General features: G+C 50.1%; 1 non-coding gene and 2 pseudogenes across 1 annotated transcript; all 3 read right to left on the reverse strand.

Annotated features, from left to right (window-relative positions):
* LOC149195160 (25S ribosomal RNA) overlaps window positions 1-940 on the reverse strand; it is a 4917-nt pseudogene extending 3977 nt beyond the window's left edge.
* Window positions 941-1151: 211 nt separating this feature from the next.
* Window positions 1152-1305, reverse strand: LOC149195161 (5.8S ribosomal RNA). The gene has a single exon (XR_016255293.1). It is a non-coding gene; the product is annotated as a 5.8S ribosomal RNA (ribosomal RNA).
* Window positions 1306-3856: 2551 nt separating this feature from the next.
* LOC149195162 (18S ribosomal RNA) lies at window positions 3857-5531 on the reverse strand (annotated as a pseudogene).
* Between the last annotated feature and the right edge of the window lie 11936 nt (window positions 5532-17467).

Below are 17467 nucleotides of genomic sequence, written 5' to 3' on the forward strand. Positions count from 1 at the left end.
ATGGATCGGCTAGTATAAGAGCAAAGGGGGTTGTAGCTCCCATACTGGTATAAGACTGCACCAGTACAAATATTGTAAAAGGATTTTCTTATTAAGAAGAAGATTGAGATGACTTGCAGCAGGTGGTTTTTCTCCCGCATTGGGTTTCCACCTTATATCATGGTGTTCATGTGTGTGCTTTATGTGTGATGATCTATTCTCTATTACGTCATCTGTTATCTGATAATATGGTTGATAATGTTCTAATGCACACATTGAAGATCAATTAACTTAATCATAAGAAGTTGTGGAAGTAGCATATATGAATCTGATTATGGAAATGAAAAAGTTTTATTAATGTGATAATACTGATTCACCCCCCCTCTCAGTATTATTTCCAACAAACTCGACTTTCGGTTCATCCCACATTGCCAGTTCTACTTACCAAAAATGGCACACTTGGAGCACTCGATTCCACGGTGCGGCTCAATGGAGCAGCCACACCCTCTTACCTATTTAAAGTTTGAGAATAGGTCGAGGGCGTTACGCCCCTGATGCCTCTAATCATTTTCTTTACCCGATAAAACTCGCGCATGAGCTCCAGCTATCCTGAGGGAAACTTTGGAGGAAACCAGCTACTAGATGGTTCGATTAGTCTTTTGCCCCTATACCCAAGTCAGACGAACGATTTGCATGTCAGTATCGCTACGAGCCTCCACCAGAGTTTCCTCTAGCTTCACCCTGCTCACGCATAGTTCACCATATTTCGGGTCCCAACAGGTGTGCTCGCACTCGAACCCTTCGCATAAGCTCAAGGTCGGTCGACGATGCAGCCCCCCAGAGAGGGGATCTTGCTCGTCAGCTTCCTTGCGCCTCTACTAGGGGAATCCTTGTAAGTTTATTTTCCTTTGCTTAATTATATTCTTAAACTTAGCAGGTGTTCTCGCCTGAGCTGAAGTCGCAAAGTTGGAGCTAAATTCGCCCTACCCAATGGGAGGACAAGAGAGAGCAAAGCAAGTTCGAGCGATGCCACACAAAGCCCGCATCACCGCTCACCAACGCACTCCATGAAACATCGGTTGAGGTATTTCAGCCGAAATCACTGCATGGGGCACAAACAACCAGCTCCGCCACTCCCTAGCATATTGAAGGGAGCGCGTTTGAATGGGATGCGACACCCAGACAGACGTGCCCTCGAACGAAGCCTCGGGTGCAAATTGTGTTCAAAAACTTGATGATTCATGGGATTCTGCAATTCACACTAAGTATCACATTTCTCTACATTCTTCATCGTAACAAGAGCCAAGATATCCATTGCCGAGAGTCGTTTCCACGTATTACCAAAAAATCGACCACAAAACTGAATAGGGGCACCTCCCAAAACAAATGTAAGGCCAAGGGGTAAAAGGAGGAAAAATGCATGAGAGAAAGAGAAACAAAGGTGTCTAACCCCCTCACAAGGGGAGGCTCGAATAGTGGACAATCTCCCCTAGCCCCACGCCCTCGCAAAAAGGGGGGAAATGTGTGGAACAGCAATTGAGAAGGACTAGGGTGGCCACCCCAGGAGCTCACACTGCTTTTAGCCCTTCCCCAACACCGGCACACAACAATTCCCCCTTTTCTCCGTAAAGCTAGGGACTGAAAGGAAGAAAAGGGTAGAAAACAAAGCACAAGCCTCCCAAGCCCCATGCCTTCGGAAAAAGGGGAGAATTGAAGGGGATGGCGATCGAGAAGGACTAGGGTGGCCACCCCGAGAGCTCGCACTGCGTTTCTTCCTTCCAGAACACCAATCCACAACAATCCCACCTTTTCTCCATAATGCTAGGGGCCACGAGGAAGAAGAGAAGAAAACAACAAGAGAGAAAGGGATATATCAACCATGGCTACCGGCTCACAAGGGGAGGCTTCAAACAGAGAACAAGCTTCCCTAACCTCGTGCCTTCATAAAAAGGGGGGAACTGTAGGGGACGACGATCGAGAAGGACTAGGGTGGCCACCCTGGGAACTCGCACTGCTTTTCGTACTTCCCAAACACCAATCCACAACAATCCCACCTTTTTCTCCGTAAAGCTAGTGGCCAAAAGGAAGAAGGGAAGAAAACAACATGAAAGAAAGAGAGATATCAAACACGTCTACCAGCTCACAGGGGGAGGGTCAAACAGAGAACAAGCTTCCCCACCCCCGTGCCTTCGCAAAAAGGGGGGCAACTGCAGGGGACGACGATCGAGAAGGACTAGGGTGGCCACCCTCGAAACTCACACTGCTTTTTTTCCTTCCTGAACACCAATCCACAACAATCCCACCTTTGCTTCATAAAGCTAAGGGGCCAAAAGCAAGAAGGGAAGAAAACAACAAGAAAGCAAGAGATATCAAACGTGGCTATCGGCTCACAAGGGGAGGCTCAAACAGAGAACAAGCTTCCCAAACCCCGCACCTTCGGAAAAAGAGGGGAAATGCAAGGGACGACAATCGAGAAGGACTAGGGTGACCACCCTGGGAACTCACACTACTTTTCGTCCTTCCCGAACACTAATCCACAACAATCCCACCTCTCCTCCGTAAAGTTGGGGCCGAAAGGAAGAAGGGAAGAAAACAACACCAAAGAAACAAATATCCCAAGAAAAGAGAGAAGCTCAACAGCACACCGAGTAGATGTCCGCTAACCAAAAAGAAATCAAATAAGGCACCCAATCAAAAAGGTGTCCCACCTCTTCACACCCTCCCACATGCATTCAACACAACACCCTTTCTAGCTTTACAACGTAGCAAAAAACCAAGGAAATAAATCACAAACTAAAATTGACCAATAGAAAAGACAAGGGCCATGAAGAGACCAGTTTCTGGAGCACGTCACTGAGAGGCAAACATCCCCACAACCTAGTGGCACAAGGCTTCAAATGACAAATAGACTGCTGCCAATAACACAAACCCACCCCGCTATTGCACCCCTCCGTGTACAAAACACCCAACAACCTTTCCAGCGAGAAAGTCAATGGGTGTCAAAGAATCAAACTCCAAAGAGGAGTTGTCACGGGCCGACACTCAATGCTGGAGAAAGCCACGGGCCACAAATACATTGATGGTGCAAGGCCACTAGAGAGAGGGACGTTCGCAAACTGCACACCACGAAACAAAGAAATGACACAAGTCCCAAAAAAACCCACAATCCAAAGGGAGGAACGAAGACACAACCCACTACTTCTTTTTCCCTTAGAAGGGGAGTGGATCACGAGAGGACAAGGAATTCCCTCAACGACAAAGGCATGAGATAAGATTGCCACCCTCATGCCTGTCGACGGGGAAAATTGCGATCTTGATGGAGCTCAGACCGAGGGATGGGTTTTTCATTACCTGGACACCCAACCCTTCCACGAGGGCATGTCGAGGAATGGTCAGGAGGGACTAGGGAGGCTAGCCCAACGGGTTGAACCACTCTTCATCCATCCCATACTGACTGCACCCCAACAATCTCCCCTCAGGGAAGGTTTGAGCTACCAGGCGCGCGTGCAACCACTCCCTCGACCCAACCACCAGCGAAAAAGCTCACCCAAGCAACACATCAACCACCACCACCTTTTCGAGAGAACCGACTATGGAATCCTACACCCTTGGCCCATGCCTTCCAATGAAAAAAAGACAGAGCACCGCCGCTATGAATGAGTCCGAATTTATCCATCGTATTTACCAAGCACCTCAACTTTGCGGCAACCATGCTCGGCCGAATAGATCGTCCGAAGGGCTCCCAAGAAAGAAGCTTCTGAACCCCCTACACAAACACATCAAGGGGAAGAAAAACGAAGGATGGATGGGACAAGCACAAGCATGGCTTGCAAGCACACACGAAAAAACAAGCGTTACCTTGAGACAAGCAACCAACAATGTTCCCGCCAAACACCAAACCCGCTCCCCTAGAGACGCACCACAAAGTCCCACATTGCAACCAAAACCCAACACGCGCTTACTAGGAATTCCTTGTTGAAGACCAATAATTGCAATGGTCTATCCCCATCATGATGCAATTTGAGAATATTTCCAGATCCTCTCGAACCAGGAATAAAAACTTGTTGGCTGCATTAGTGTAGCGCGCTTTTAGCCCAGAGCATCTAAGGGCATCACAGACCTGTTATTGCCTAAAACTTCCATGGCCTAAATGGCCATAGTCCCTCTAAGAAGTTGGCCGCGAAGGGGAACCTCCGCGTAGCTAGTTGGCAAGCTAAGGTCTCATTCGTTATCATAATTAACCAGACAAATCGCTCCACCAACTAAGAGTGGCCATGCACCACCGCCCATAGGATCAAGAAAGAGATCTTAATTTGTCAATCCTTACTATGTCTAGACCTGGTAAGCTTCCCTGTGTTGAGTCAAATTAAGCCGCAGGCTCCACTCCTGGTGGTGCCCTTTCGTCAATTCCTTTAAGTTTCAGTCTTGTGACCATACTCCCCCCGGAACCCAAACACTCTAATTTCTCAGAAGGTGCTGGCGGAGTCCTTAGAGCAACATCCGTCGATCCCTGGTCGACATCGTTTATGGTTGAGACTAGGACGGTATCTGATCATCTTCGATCCCCCAACTTTCGTTCTTGATTAATGAAAACATCCTTGGAAAATGCTTCCGCAGTGGTCCATCTTTCATAAATCCAAGAATTTAACCTCTGACAATGAAATACGAATGCCCCCGACAGTCCCTATTAATCATTACTCCGGTCTTGAAGGCGAATACAATAGGACTAGACTCCTATCACGTTATTCCATGCTAATGTATTCAGAGCATAAGCTGTTTTGAGCACTCTAACTTTTTCAAAGTAACAGCGTCGGAACCACGACCCAGCCAATTAAGGCTAGGAGCACACCGTCGACAAAAGGGATGGAAGGGCAGGTGCACACCGAGTAAGTGGACCGACCTTTACGACCCAAGATCCAACTACGAGCTTTTTAACTGCAACAACTTAAATATACGCTATTGGAGCTAGAATTACCACGGCTGCTGGCACCAGAATTTCCCTCCAATGGATCCTCGTTAAGGGATTTATATTGTACTCATTCCAATTACCAGAGTCGATGAGCCCAGTATTGTTATTTATTGTCAGTACCTCCCCTTGTCAGGTTTGGGTAATTTGCGTGCCTGCTGCCTTCCTTGGATGTGGTAGCCGTTTCTCAGGCTCCCTCTCCGGAATCGATCCCTAATTCTCCGTCACCTGTCACCACCATGGTAGGCCTCTATCCTACCATTGAAAGTTGATAGGGCATAAAGTTGAATGAAGCATCGTCAGCACAAGGGTTGTGCGATCCATCTAGTTATCATGATTCATCGGAGAAGCGAGCAAGCCCGTGCCGACCTTTTATCTAAAAAATGCATCCCTTCTAAAGAGTCGGGACTTGGTGCACGTATTAGCTCTAGAATTACTACGGTTATCCGAGTAGTATGGTACCATCAAAAAAGCTATAACTTATTTAATGAGCCATCCGCAGTTTCACAGTCTGAATTAGTTCATACTTAGACATGCATGGCTTAATCTTTGAGACAAGCATATGACTACTGGCAGGATCAACCAGGTAGCACCCTCCCACTTCAAAGGGAATTCCGGGAACTCTCTTACTGAGAGCCAACCTGAACACCCATCAAGTCAAAGAGATGTCAAAATATCATGTAAAACTTTTATGCCTTGCACCTCTTGCATCCCAAGAAGGAAGCACACGCAACATGCCAAGGACATGTCAAACAAATGGGCAAAACTGCCAAGCCACAACACACCAAGGCCACTCTGGAGTTTGCATCCATGGCCCAACCAACAAGAAAACGAGTGATCATTCACCCACTCCCTTAGAAATGCCTCCAAAGGCCTCCACGCTCCGCACCGAGGCCACCTAGGAGTCCACCTGGACAGCAGCAGTGGTGGACCTCGATCACCCGCTCGCCTACGGAAGCCTTGATGCAAAGGAAACAAAATGAGGATGACCAACCATGCAACCTCTATATTATAAATGAGCCACAACCCTCCCCTCCCTGCACCGAGGCGACCTAGGAATCCATCCGGACAGCAGCAACAATGGACCTCGATCTCCCAACCACCTGCGGTAGCCTCGATGCGAAGGAAAAGGAATGAAAATAAAAATAGGATGACCGACCACACAAATTCTATCATAGAGAGGCCATACAAACCTCCCCATGCCCGCATCGATGCCACCTAGGAGTCCACCCGGACACCAGCAACAATGTACCTCGATCGGATGATCACCTGTGGCAGCCTCGACAAAAATGCAAGGGAAGGAAATCATACAAGACAAACCGAGCCCACAACCTCCCTTTGAAATGCCCCCCAACCAACCCCTCCCTGCATAGGGGCCACCTAGGAGTCCACCTGGACAGCAGCAACCATGGACCTTGATCGCATGATCACCTGCGGCAACCTCAATGCAGAGGAAATGGAATGAAATAAAACAAGACTAACTGAGCCCACAACCTCTCTTAGAAATGCCCCCCCAACCCTCCATGCCACGCACCAAGGCCACCTAGGAGTCCACCCGGATAGCAGCAACGGTGGACCTCGATCACTTGACCGCCTACAGAAACCACGATGTGAAGGCAAAGGGGGAGGAAATAAATGAAAATCAAGAGGCTCGCTACACAATACAAGAACACATATCCAAACAGAAGGAGGGATCGGTAGCTCCGCACCCCACGCATCCTACGTACAGGCAACCTAGGAGATTTCCCAAAGCTTTACCAACCGGACGATGAATAATTTTCCCCTACGGCCACCTCCAAACAAAGGAGGGAGGTCGAAGTGTTCGACCTCAAAGTCCTTCTTCTAGATAGCCCCCACCATCGATGTAGCAAGCCTCCTCCCCGTTGGACCACGAGTGCATACACAATTGAAACAACAAGTGCCCCCCACCCTCCCCTCCCCACAGAGAGGCCACCTAGGAGTCCACCCGGATAGCAGCAATGATGGACCTCGATCGTATGATCACCTGTGGCAGCCTCAATGCAAAGGAAACGGAAGGAAACAAAACAAAAATACCAACTGAGCCCACAACCTCTCTTAGAAATGTGCCCTCTGACCCTCCACGCCACGCACCGAGGCCACCTAGGAGTCCACCCAGACAGCAGCAACGGTGGACCTCGATCACTTGACCACCTGTGGCAACCACGATGCAAAGGCAAAGGAAGGAAATAAATTCAAATCAAGAGGCACGCTACATAATACAAGGACATATCCAAACAGGAGGAAGGATCAGGAAGCTCCGCACCCCCCGCACCCTACGTACATGCAACCTAGGAGATTTCCCACAGCTTTACCAACTGGATGATGAATAATTTCCCCCTACGGCCACCTCCACGCAAAGGAGGGAGGTCGAAGTGTTCCAGCTTGAAATCCTTCTTCCAGATAGCCCCCACCATCGACATAGCAAGCCTCCTCCCAAATGGACCAGGAGCGCATACACAATTGAAACAAAAAATGCCCATAAACGTTGTGACTTAACATTTCCAACCGCAAAATCCTGCCACGCATGCAAGATGCAAGGGAAAATCTGACCCATCGATCAAACATATGGGTCAACACATCTATCAAAACCTCAAAGCCAACGCAACCATGAACGATGTGCACTTTGAAAGGAATGCCAACCCTTGACTTTACAATAAGGAGAACAATGCCTCACATCGCCCGACGGAAAAAGAAAGCAAGAGGGAGGGGTAGGTGGTTTACAACCAAAACCCTTCCACGTCCCTCTTAAATGTATGCATCTCAACTGACAATGCCAACATGGAAAGAGTACAAGCACAAGATGCGGGCACCATAAACAGCCGAACAATGAAGAGGCTAGCCATCACAAGGAGCCACACCACAACAACCCATACAACTCCCAAAACTTGGAGCAGAAGGGGAATTTTCACATATGCCTCCCGGAACAAGCATGGCCAACATTACTGCTCATGTGCTACCGAGTGGGTATGGAGAGAAGATGAAAATTGGCCACCCTACAAATGACCCAAGGCCATTCTTGAGGCAAACCAAAAAAACCAACTCAATTACCAACCCACCTTTCACATGAAAAGCAAAACCCTCCGCACCAAACAGGGAGGAGGTGAACAATATAATGGGGAGCCAATTTCAATGGAGCCACAAATGGTTTCCCAGCCTAAACAAAATTCTCTATTCACAACAACTGAGGGGCACGATAGCGACATAGGCATGACAAATTTTTGGGGCTTCCATCTGGGACCGCAACAACGAAGGCTCAAAGGAGCGCCGAGAAAACTTTCAACATTCTTATCGTTGGGATGGGAAAGAGGGACAGGGATAAGCATGGCCCACATTAACACTCATGTGCTATTGAGTGGGGATGGAGAGAAGACGAAAATCGATCGCCCTACAAATGACCCAAGGCCATCGCTTGGGAAAAACTGACAAAGCAACTCGATTACCAACCCACCTTTCACACGGAAAGAAAACCTGTCACCGGTATCTTCTGGAGGGGAACGAGGGGGACCAAGCCGAGCCAAGGAGCCACACCACAACAACCGATACAGCTCCAAGAACTTAGATAGAATAAGGGGAATTGTTCACATATGCCTCCTGGGACGAGCATGGCCAACATCACCGCTCATGCGCTACCGAGTGGGGATGGAGAGATGATGAAAATCAGACACCCTACAAATGACCCAAGGCCATCGTTCAGGCAAACACGAAAACACAACTCGATTACCAACCCACCTTTCACACAAAAGGAAAACATGTCACTGATATCATCTGGAGCGGCACAAGGGGACCAAGACAAGCCAGGGAGCCAAACCACAATAGCCCCTACAGCTCCAAGAACTTAGAGAGAAACTGTCCACATATGCCGCCTGGGACGAGCATGGGAAACATTACCGCTCATGTGCTACTGAGTGGGGATGGAGAGAAGATGAAAATCAGCCACTCTACAAACGACCCAAGGCCATCGTTCAGGCAAATGCGAAAACACAACTCGATTACAAACCCACCTTTCGCACGGAAAGAAAACCTGTCGCTGGTATCATCTGGAGGGGCACGAGGGGGACCAGGACGAGCCAGGGAGCCACACCACAACAACCCATATAGCTCCAAGAACTTGGAGAGCGGAAGGGGAACTATTCACATATGCTTCCCACGACAAGCGTGGCCAACATTACCACTCTTGCGATACTGAGTGGGAATGGAGAGAATATGAAAATCGACCGCCCTACAAATGACCCAAGGCCATCGTTCAGGCAAACGCGAAAACACAACTCGATTACCAACCCACCTTTCACACAGAAAGAAAACCTATTGCTGGTATCATCTAGAGGGGCACGAGGGGACCACGACGAGCTAGGGAGCCACACCACAATTGCCCATACAGCTCCAAGAACTTGGAGAGAGGAAGGGGAATTGTTCACATATGCCTCCTAGGACAAGCATGGCCAACATTACCGCTCATGCACTACCGAGTGGGGATGGAGAGAAGATGAAAATCGGCTGCCCTAAAAATGACCCAAGGCCATCATTCAGGCAAACACGAAAACACGACTCGATTACCAACCCACCTTTCACACGGAAAGAAAACCTATCGCTGGTATCATCTAGAGGGGCACGAGGGGACCAAGATGAGCCAGGGAGCCACACCACAACAACCCATACAGATCCAAGAACTTGGAGAGCGGAAGGGGAATTGTTCACATATGCCTCCCAGGATGAGCATGGCCAACATTACCGCTCATGCGCTACCGAGTGGGGATGGAGAGAAGATGAAAATCGGCCGCCCTACAAATATCCCAAGGCCATCATTCTGGCAAACCAAGAAACACAACTCGATTACCAACCCACCTTTCACACAGAAAGAAAACCTATCGTTGGTATCATCTAGATGGGCACGAGGGGACCAGGACGAGCTAGGGAGCCACACCACAATAGCCCATACAGCTCCAAGAACTTGGAGAGCGGAAGGGGAATTGTTCACATATGCTTCCCAGGTCAATCATGGCCAACATTACCGCTCATGCACTACCGAGTGGGGATGGAGAGAAGATGAAAATCGGCCACCCTACAAACGACCCATGGCCATCGTTCAAGAAAACCTGAAAACGCACTCGATTACCAACCCACCTTTCACACGGAAAGAAAACCTGTCGCTGGTATCATCTGGAGGGGCACGAGGGGGACGAGGACGAGCCAGGGAGCCACACCACAACAACCCATACAGCTCCAAGAACTTGGAGAGTAGAAGGGGAATTGTTCACATATGCCTCCTAGGATGAGCGTGGCCAACATTACTGCTCATGTGCTACCGAGTGGGGATGGAGAGAAGATGAAAATCAACCACCCTACAAATGACACAAGGCCATCATTCAAGAAAACACGAAATTACAACTCGATTACCAACCCACCTTTCACACGAAAAGAAAACCTGTCGCTGGTATCATCTGGAGGGGCACGAGAGGATCAAGACGAGCCAGGGAGCCACACCACAACAGCCCATAGACAACTCCATGAACTTAGAGTGCTGAAGGGGAATTGTTCACATATTCCTCTCAGGACGAGCATGGCCAACATTACTGCTCATGCGCTACCAAGTGGGGATGGAGAGAAGATGAAAATCGGCCACCCTACAAATGACCCAAGGGCATCATTCAGGAAAACCCAAAAACAAAACTCAATTACCAACCCACCTTTCACGTGAAAAGGAAACCTGTCGCTAGTATCATCTGGAGGGGCATGAGGGGACCAAGACGAGCCAAGGAGCCACACCACAACAACCCATACAACTCCAAGAAATTGAAGAGCAGAAGGGGAATTGTTCTCCTATGCCTCCCGAGATGAGCATGGCCAACATCACCGCTCATGCGCTACTGAGTGGGGATGGAGAGAAGATGAAAATCGGCCATCCTTTAGGCAAACCCGAAAACACAACTCAATTACAAACCCACCTTTCACACGAAAAGGAAACCTGTCACTTGTATCATTTGGATGGGCACGAGGCACCGGGGGGGGCCAAGGTGAGCAAGGGAGCCTCACCACACCCACCCATATGAGTTTACACAGACACCCTCGACTGAACGAGTTTTCACGGACGCCCTCACCCGGCCTGCCCAAACGAGTTGACGCGGACGCCTTCAAATGACCCGCCCAAGCAAGTTTACATGGGCGCGGACACGACCGTAACGAAAGGACAATGGAGAGGCGGGAAAACGAGCTGCACGAATATGCACAAAGCCAACCTCGGGTCACAACATAGCAATTTTGATACGGGCTCGTTCCCCCCGGCGCGCCCTCGCCCGACCCGCCTAAACAAGTTGACGTGGATGCCCTCAAATGTCCCGCCCATACGAGTTTACATGGGCGCCCACACGAACGTAACGAAGGGACAAGGGATAGCTAGACAAATGAGCTGCACAAACGTGCACAAAGACAACCTCGGGTCACAACTTAGCATTTTTTATACAGGCTTGTTCACCCGGGTGTGCCCTCGCCCGACCCGCCCGAACGAGATGACATGGATGCCCTCAAATGACCCGCTCAAACGAATTTGCATGGGCAAACACACGACCGAAATGAAGCGACAAGGGAGAGCGGGGGAAACGAGCTGCACGAACATGCACAAAGCCAACCTCGGGTCACAACTTAGCATTTTTGATACAGGCTCGTTCGCCTAGACGTGCCTTCACCCGAACGAGTTCACACAGATGCCCTCAAACGACCCACTTGAATGATTTTGCATGGGTGCCCGCACGACCGAAACGAAGCGACAAGGGAGAGCAAGGCAAACGAGCTGCACGAACGTGCACAAAGCCAACTTCGGGTCACAACTTAGCATTTTTTGATACGGGCGCATTCACCCGGGCGCGCCCTCGCCCAAACAAGTTCACACAGACACCTTCAAACGACCTGCCCGAATGAATTTGCATGGGCGCCCACACGACCGAAACGAAGCGACAATGGAGAGCCAGGAAAACGAGCAGCACAAACGTGCACAAAGCCAACCTAGGGTCACAACTTAGCATTTTTGATACAGGATCTTTCACCCGGGCGTGCCCTCGCCCGAACGAGCTGCCCGAACGAGTGCACACTGATGCTCTCAAACGACCCGCCCAAAAAAATTTGCATGGGCGCCCGCATGACCGAAACGAAGCGACATGGGAGAGTCGGGAAAATGACCTGCATGAACATGCACAAAGCCAACCATGGGTCACAACTTAGCATTTTATGATACGGGCTCGTTCGCCTGGGCGCACGCTCGCCCGAACGAGTTCACACAGATGCCCTCAAACGACTTGCCCGAACGAATTTGCATGGGCACCAGCACGACCGATACGAAGCGACATGGGAGAGACTGGAAAACGAGCTGCACGAACATGCACAAAGCCAACCTCGGGTCACAACTTAGCATTTTTTATTCGGGCTCGTTCGCCCGGGCAAGCCCTCGCCCAAACGACCCACCCGAAAGAGTTCACACGGATGCCCTCAAATGACCCACCCAAACGAATTTGCATGGGCACCCGCACGACCAAAACGAAGTGACAAGGGAGAGCCTGACAAATGAGCTACACGAATGTGAACAAAGCCAGCCTTGGGTCACAACTTAGCATTTTTGATACACCCCGTTCGAACGTTCACACCCTTGCCCGAACGAGTTAACACGGACGCCCTCAAATGACCCGCTCGAACGAATTTGCATGGGCGCCCACACTACCGAAATGAAGCAACAAGGGAGAGTTGGGAAAACAACCTGCACGAACAGGCACAAAGCCAACCTCGGGTCAAGACTTAGCTTTTTTGATACGGGCTCGTTCGTCTGGGCACGCCCTCACCTGAATGACCCACCCGAACGAGTTCACACGGACGCCCTCAAATGACCCGCCCGAATGATTTTGCATGGGTGCCCGCACGACCGAAATGAAGCGACAAGGGAGAGCTGGGCAAACAAGCTGCACGAACGTGCACAAAGCCAACCTTGGGTCACAACTTAGCATTTTTTGATACGGGCTCGTTTGCCCGGGTGCGCCCTCGTCCGAACAACCCACTTGAATGAGTTCACACGGATGCCCTCAAATGACCCGCTCGAATGATTTTGCATGGGTGCCCGCACGACTGAAACGAAGTGACAAGGGAGAGCCGGGTAAACGAGCTTCACGAACGTGCACAAAGCCAACCTCGGGTCACAACTTAGCATTTTTTGATACGGGATCGTTTACCCGAGCACGCCCTCGCCCAAACGACCCGCCCGAATGAGTTCACATGGACGCCGTCAAACGACCAGCTCGAACGATTTTCCATGGAGGCGCATGACCAAAACGAAGCAACAAGGGAGAGCTAGGCAAACGAGCTACACGAACGTGCACAAAGCCAACCTCGGGTCACAACTTAGCATTTTTGATACGGGCTCGTTTGCCTGGGAGCGCCCTTGCCTGAATGACCCGCCCGAACGAGTTGACATGGACGTCGTCAAACGACCTGCCTGAACAATTTTGCATGGGCGCCCAAACGACCGAAACGAAGTGACAAGGGAGAGTCGGGCAAACGAGCTGCATGAACATGCACAAAGCCAACCTCAGGTCACAACTTAGCATTTTTGATATCGGCTCATTCACCCAGGCGCACCCTCGCCCCAACAACCCGCCCAAATAAGTTCACACGGACGCCCTCAAATGACCCGCCAGAACGAATTTGCATGGGTGCCCGCACGACCGAAATGAAGTGATAAGGGAGAGCCGGGCAAATGAGCTGCACAAACATGCACAAAGCCAACCTCGGATCACAACTTAGCATGTTTTGATACAGGCTCATTTGCTTGGGCGCAGCCTCGCCCGAATGACCCGCTCGAACGCATCCACACGGTAGCCCTCAAATGACCCACCCGAACGATTTTGCATGGGTGCTCGAACGATCGAAATGAAGTGACAAGGGAGAGCCGGGCAAACGAGCTGCACAAAAGTGCTCAAAGCCAACCTCGGGTCACAACTTATCATTTTTTAATACGGGCGCATTCGCACGATTGTGCCCTCGCCCAAACGACCCACTGGAATGAGTTAACACAGATGCCCTCAAATGACCCACCCGAATGATTTTGCATGGGCGCTTGAACGACCGAAACGAAGTGACAAGAGCCGGGAAAACGAGCTGCACGAACGTGCACAAAGCCAACCTTGGGTCACAACTTAGCATTTTTTGATATGGGCTCATTCGCCTGAGTGCACCCTCACCCAAACGACCCGCCCGAACGAGTTGACACGGACGTCCTCAAACGACCCACCCGAATGATTTTGCATGGGCGCTTGAACGACCGAAACGAAGTGACAAGAGCCGGGAAAACGAGCTGCACGAACGTGCACAACGCCAACCTTGGGTCACAACTTAGCATTTTTTGATATGAACTCGTTCGCTCGAGCATGCCCTCGCCCGAATGACCCGCCCGAACGAGTTAACACGGACGCCCTCAAACGACCCACCCGAACGATTTTGCATGGGCGCTCGAACGACAGAAACGAACCGACAAGGGAGAGTCGGGAAAACGAGCTACACGAACGTGCACAAAGCCTACCTCGGGTCACAACTTAGCATTTTTTGATATAGGTTCGTTCGCCTGGGCGTGCCTTTCACCCGACCCACCCGAACGACCCGCCCGAACGGGTTTGTAACGACGCCCCTTCCCGACCCGCCCAAACAGGTTTGCACGGACACCCTCGTCCGACCCACCCCAACAACCAGCCCGAACGGGTTTGCGCGGACACCCTCGCCCGACCCACCCGAATGACCCGCTCGAACGGGTTTGCACAGATGCCCTCACTCGACCCACCCAAACGACCCGCCCGAACGGGTTTGCACGGACGCCCTCGCCCGACCCGCCCGAACATTTTTGCACATACGACCTCGCCCGACCCGCCCGAATGAGTTTACACGGGCGCCCTCAAATGACCTGCCCGAATGAGTTTACATGGAAAATGACCTAGCCGAATGTGTTATTACACAGCAAACGACCCGCTCGAATGAGTTTACATGGGCTCCGACACACGACCAAAATGAAGTCACAAGGGAGATTCGAGAAAACAAGCAGCACAATCATGCACAAAGCACACCCCCGGTCACAACTTAGCATTTTTTATATGGCCACGTGTTCCTGGAGCACTGTCACACAACACGACATGACACGACCCGACCCGACCCGACCCGTTTGCACGGGCACCCACACACGACACGTCCCAACCCGCCCGAACAAAATTTGGGGTTTCCATGGGCGCACGACCCAAACGAAATTTTGGGGTTTCCATGGGCGCACGACCTGAACAAAGGCATGAGGAAGCATCAGGCAAATGAACCACACGAACGTGTAGAAGACACATGGGTGTTCATGACTTAGCATTTTTGGCATGGCCACATGTGCCCAGGCAACCACACACTACACGAGACGGCCCAACTGGCCTTGTGCGAGCCAACCCGACCCGCCCGAACGCGTTTGCACGGACACCCACACATGACATGACATGACCCGACCAGAATTTTTTTTTTGGTTTCTTTGTATGCACAACCTGAACGAAATTTGGGGTTTCCATGGGTGTGCGACCTGAATGAAGGCACAAGGCAGCGTCGAGTAAATTGGCTGCACGAACGTGTAGAAGGCACATAGGGGGTCATGACTTAGCATTTTTGGCACTGCCACGTGTGCCTGAGCACCCACACACGGCACGACCCGACCCGCCCGAACGAAATTTTGGGTTTCCATGGGTGCACGACCCGAACGAAGGCACGACGGAGTGTCGGGCAAACAGGTCGTGCAAACGTGCAGGAGGCACACGGGTGGTCACGCCCTAACATTTTTTGCACAGCCACATGTGCCCAAGCACCTACGCACGGCACGACATGACCCGAACTGACCCGACTTGCCCGAACGCGTTTGCACGGGCACCCACACACATCACGACCCGACCCGCCTGAACGGAATTTGGGGTTTCCATGTGTGCATGACCCGAACGAAATTTGGGTTTTCCATGGGTGCACGACCCGAATGAAGGCCCGAGGGAGTGTCGGGCAAACGGGCCGCACGAATGTGGAGAAGGCACACGGGCGGTGACGACTTAGAATTTTTGGCACGGCCACGTGTACCGGGGTACCCACACACGGCACGACATGACCCGACCCGCCCTGGGCGAGCCGACCCGAATCGCCCGAACGAAATTCGGGGTTTCCATGGGTGCATGACCCAAACAAAGAAGGCACAGTGGCAGTCATGACTTAGCATTTTCGGCACGCCCCCATGTGCCTGCGCACCCCCACACATGGCACGACACGGGATGACACTTTAACATGTTCTAGGCCTATTTCAATGAACAAGAAACTCAATGATAAATATAATATATCTATATATATATATATATATATATATATATATATATATATATATATATATATATATATATATATATATATATATATATATTTATTTTACATTTATGAAGACCGAATCCAGTTACACTTTCTTCAACACCCCCTCTTAACTAGGGAGGTATTCATAAATCATTACAAGGTGTTTGGCTATTTTTCAATCTTGAATAATTCGCATAAGAGAAACCAGATTGGCAACCCATCTGTTATAGCATCATATTAGCCAACATTGTTCATAGCAAGGCCTTGACTAACAGCTTTATCTCTCATAAGATCGAAGCACAATGTTGGCGAGGCCAATAGCTTATAAACACCTTTGTCATTGTCTCCAAAGGTACATACCCACCCAGGTGTTCCCTGAGTATGACCTTCTAGGACAATTCTTGTCTTCGGTTCCCAGCCATCAAAGAATATCGCTCCTCTTGCCTACTCTTGTCTTGGGTTCCCTACACATCCTCAAAGAGCATCAGATGCCAAATGATTTCCCAATCCTCCCGTTATTTCTTGCCAAGTGAAGACAAGAATTTTGTGTCTATCTCTTCCCCTTGATTGGGGAAGACATGCCCAAGTTTCCTCTGACAAGGAACTTGTCCAAGCTCCTTTGTAGTTGGGAACTTGTTAGAACTCCCTCTTAGCTAGGGACTTGTCCATTCATAAACAACGTCATCTTCGTGGGTCCTTCAGCCGCTTGATCTCCTTCTTTCCTTCGATGTCATGAAGTCTTTGTTTGAACTTCTTCTTGGCAGGGTACCGACCATCGATCACTTTCCCTCCTGGTTTTTCATGTCATTTCTCCCTTCGTGGAAAGTGGCCTTCTTGATATATATCAGGGCCTTTTTGTCATCTAGCTACTCCTTTGTCACCTTGTCTATCCTTCATAACACTTATCACATGGATGCTTAGTTGTACTCGCTTGTTCCCGTACTTTGATTTAGTGGCCCTTCATGACTTCATCATGATATTGCTCTTCATCATGACATATTTGTAGAGTTGAATTGGTTATCTGCACTGTTGGGCTTCAAAAGGGTCCCTATTTTCACTCCATTATTCACCAATATCTTCACATTTTACCTTCATTCCACCTCCACATCATTCCATTTACCTCATTAT

The sequence above is a fragment of the Pinus tabuliformis genome, chromosome 2_2 (assembly GCF_031772625.1).
Source record: "Pinus tabuliformis cultivar Carrire ecotype Pingquan chromosome 2_2, CPIR1, whole genome shotgun sequence".
Classification (NCBI taxonomy): domain Eukaryota; kingdom Viridiplantae; phylum Streptophyta; class Pinopsida; order Pinales; family Pinaceae; genus Pinus; species Pinus tabuliformis.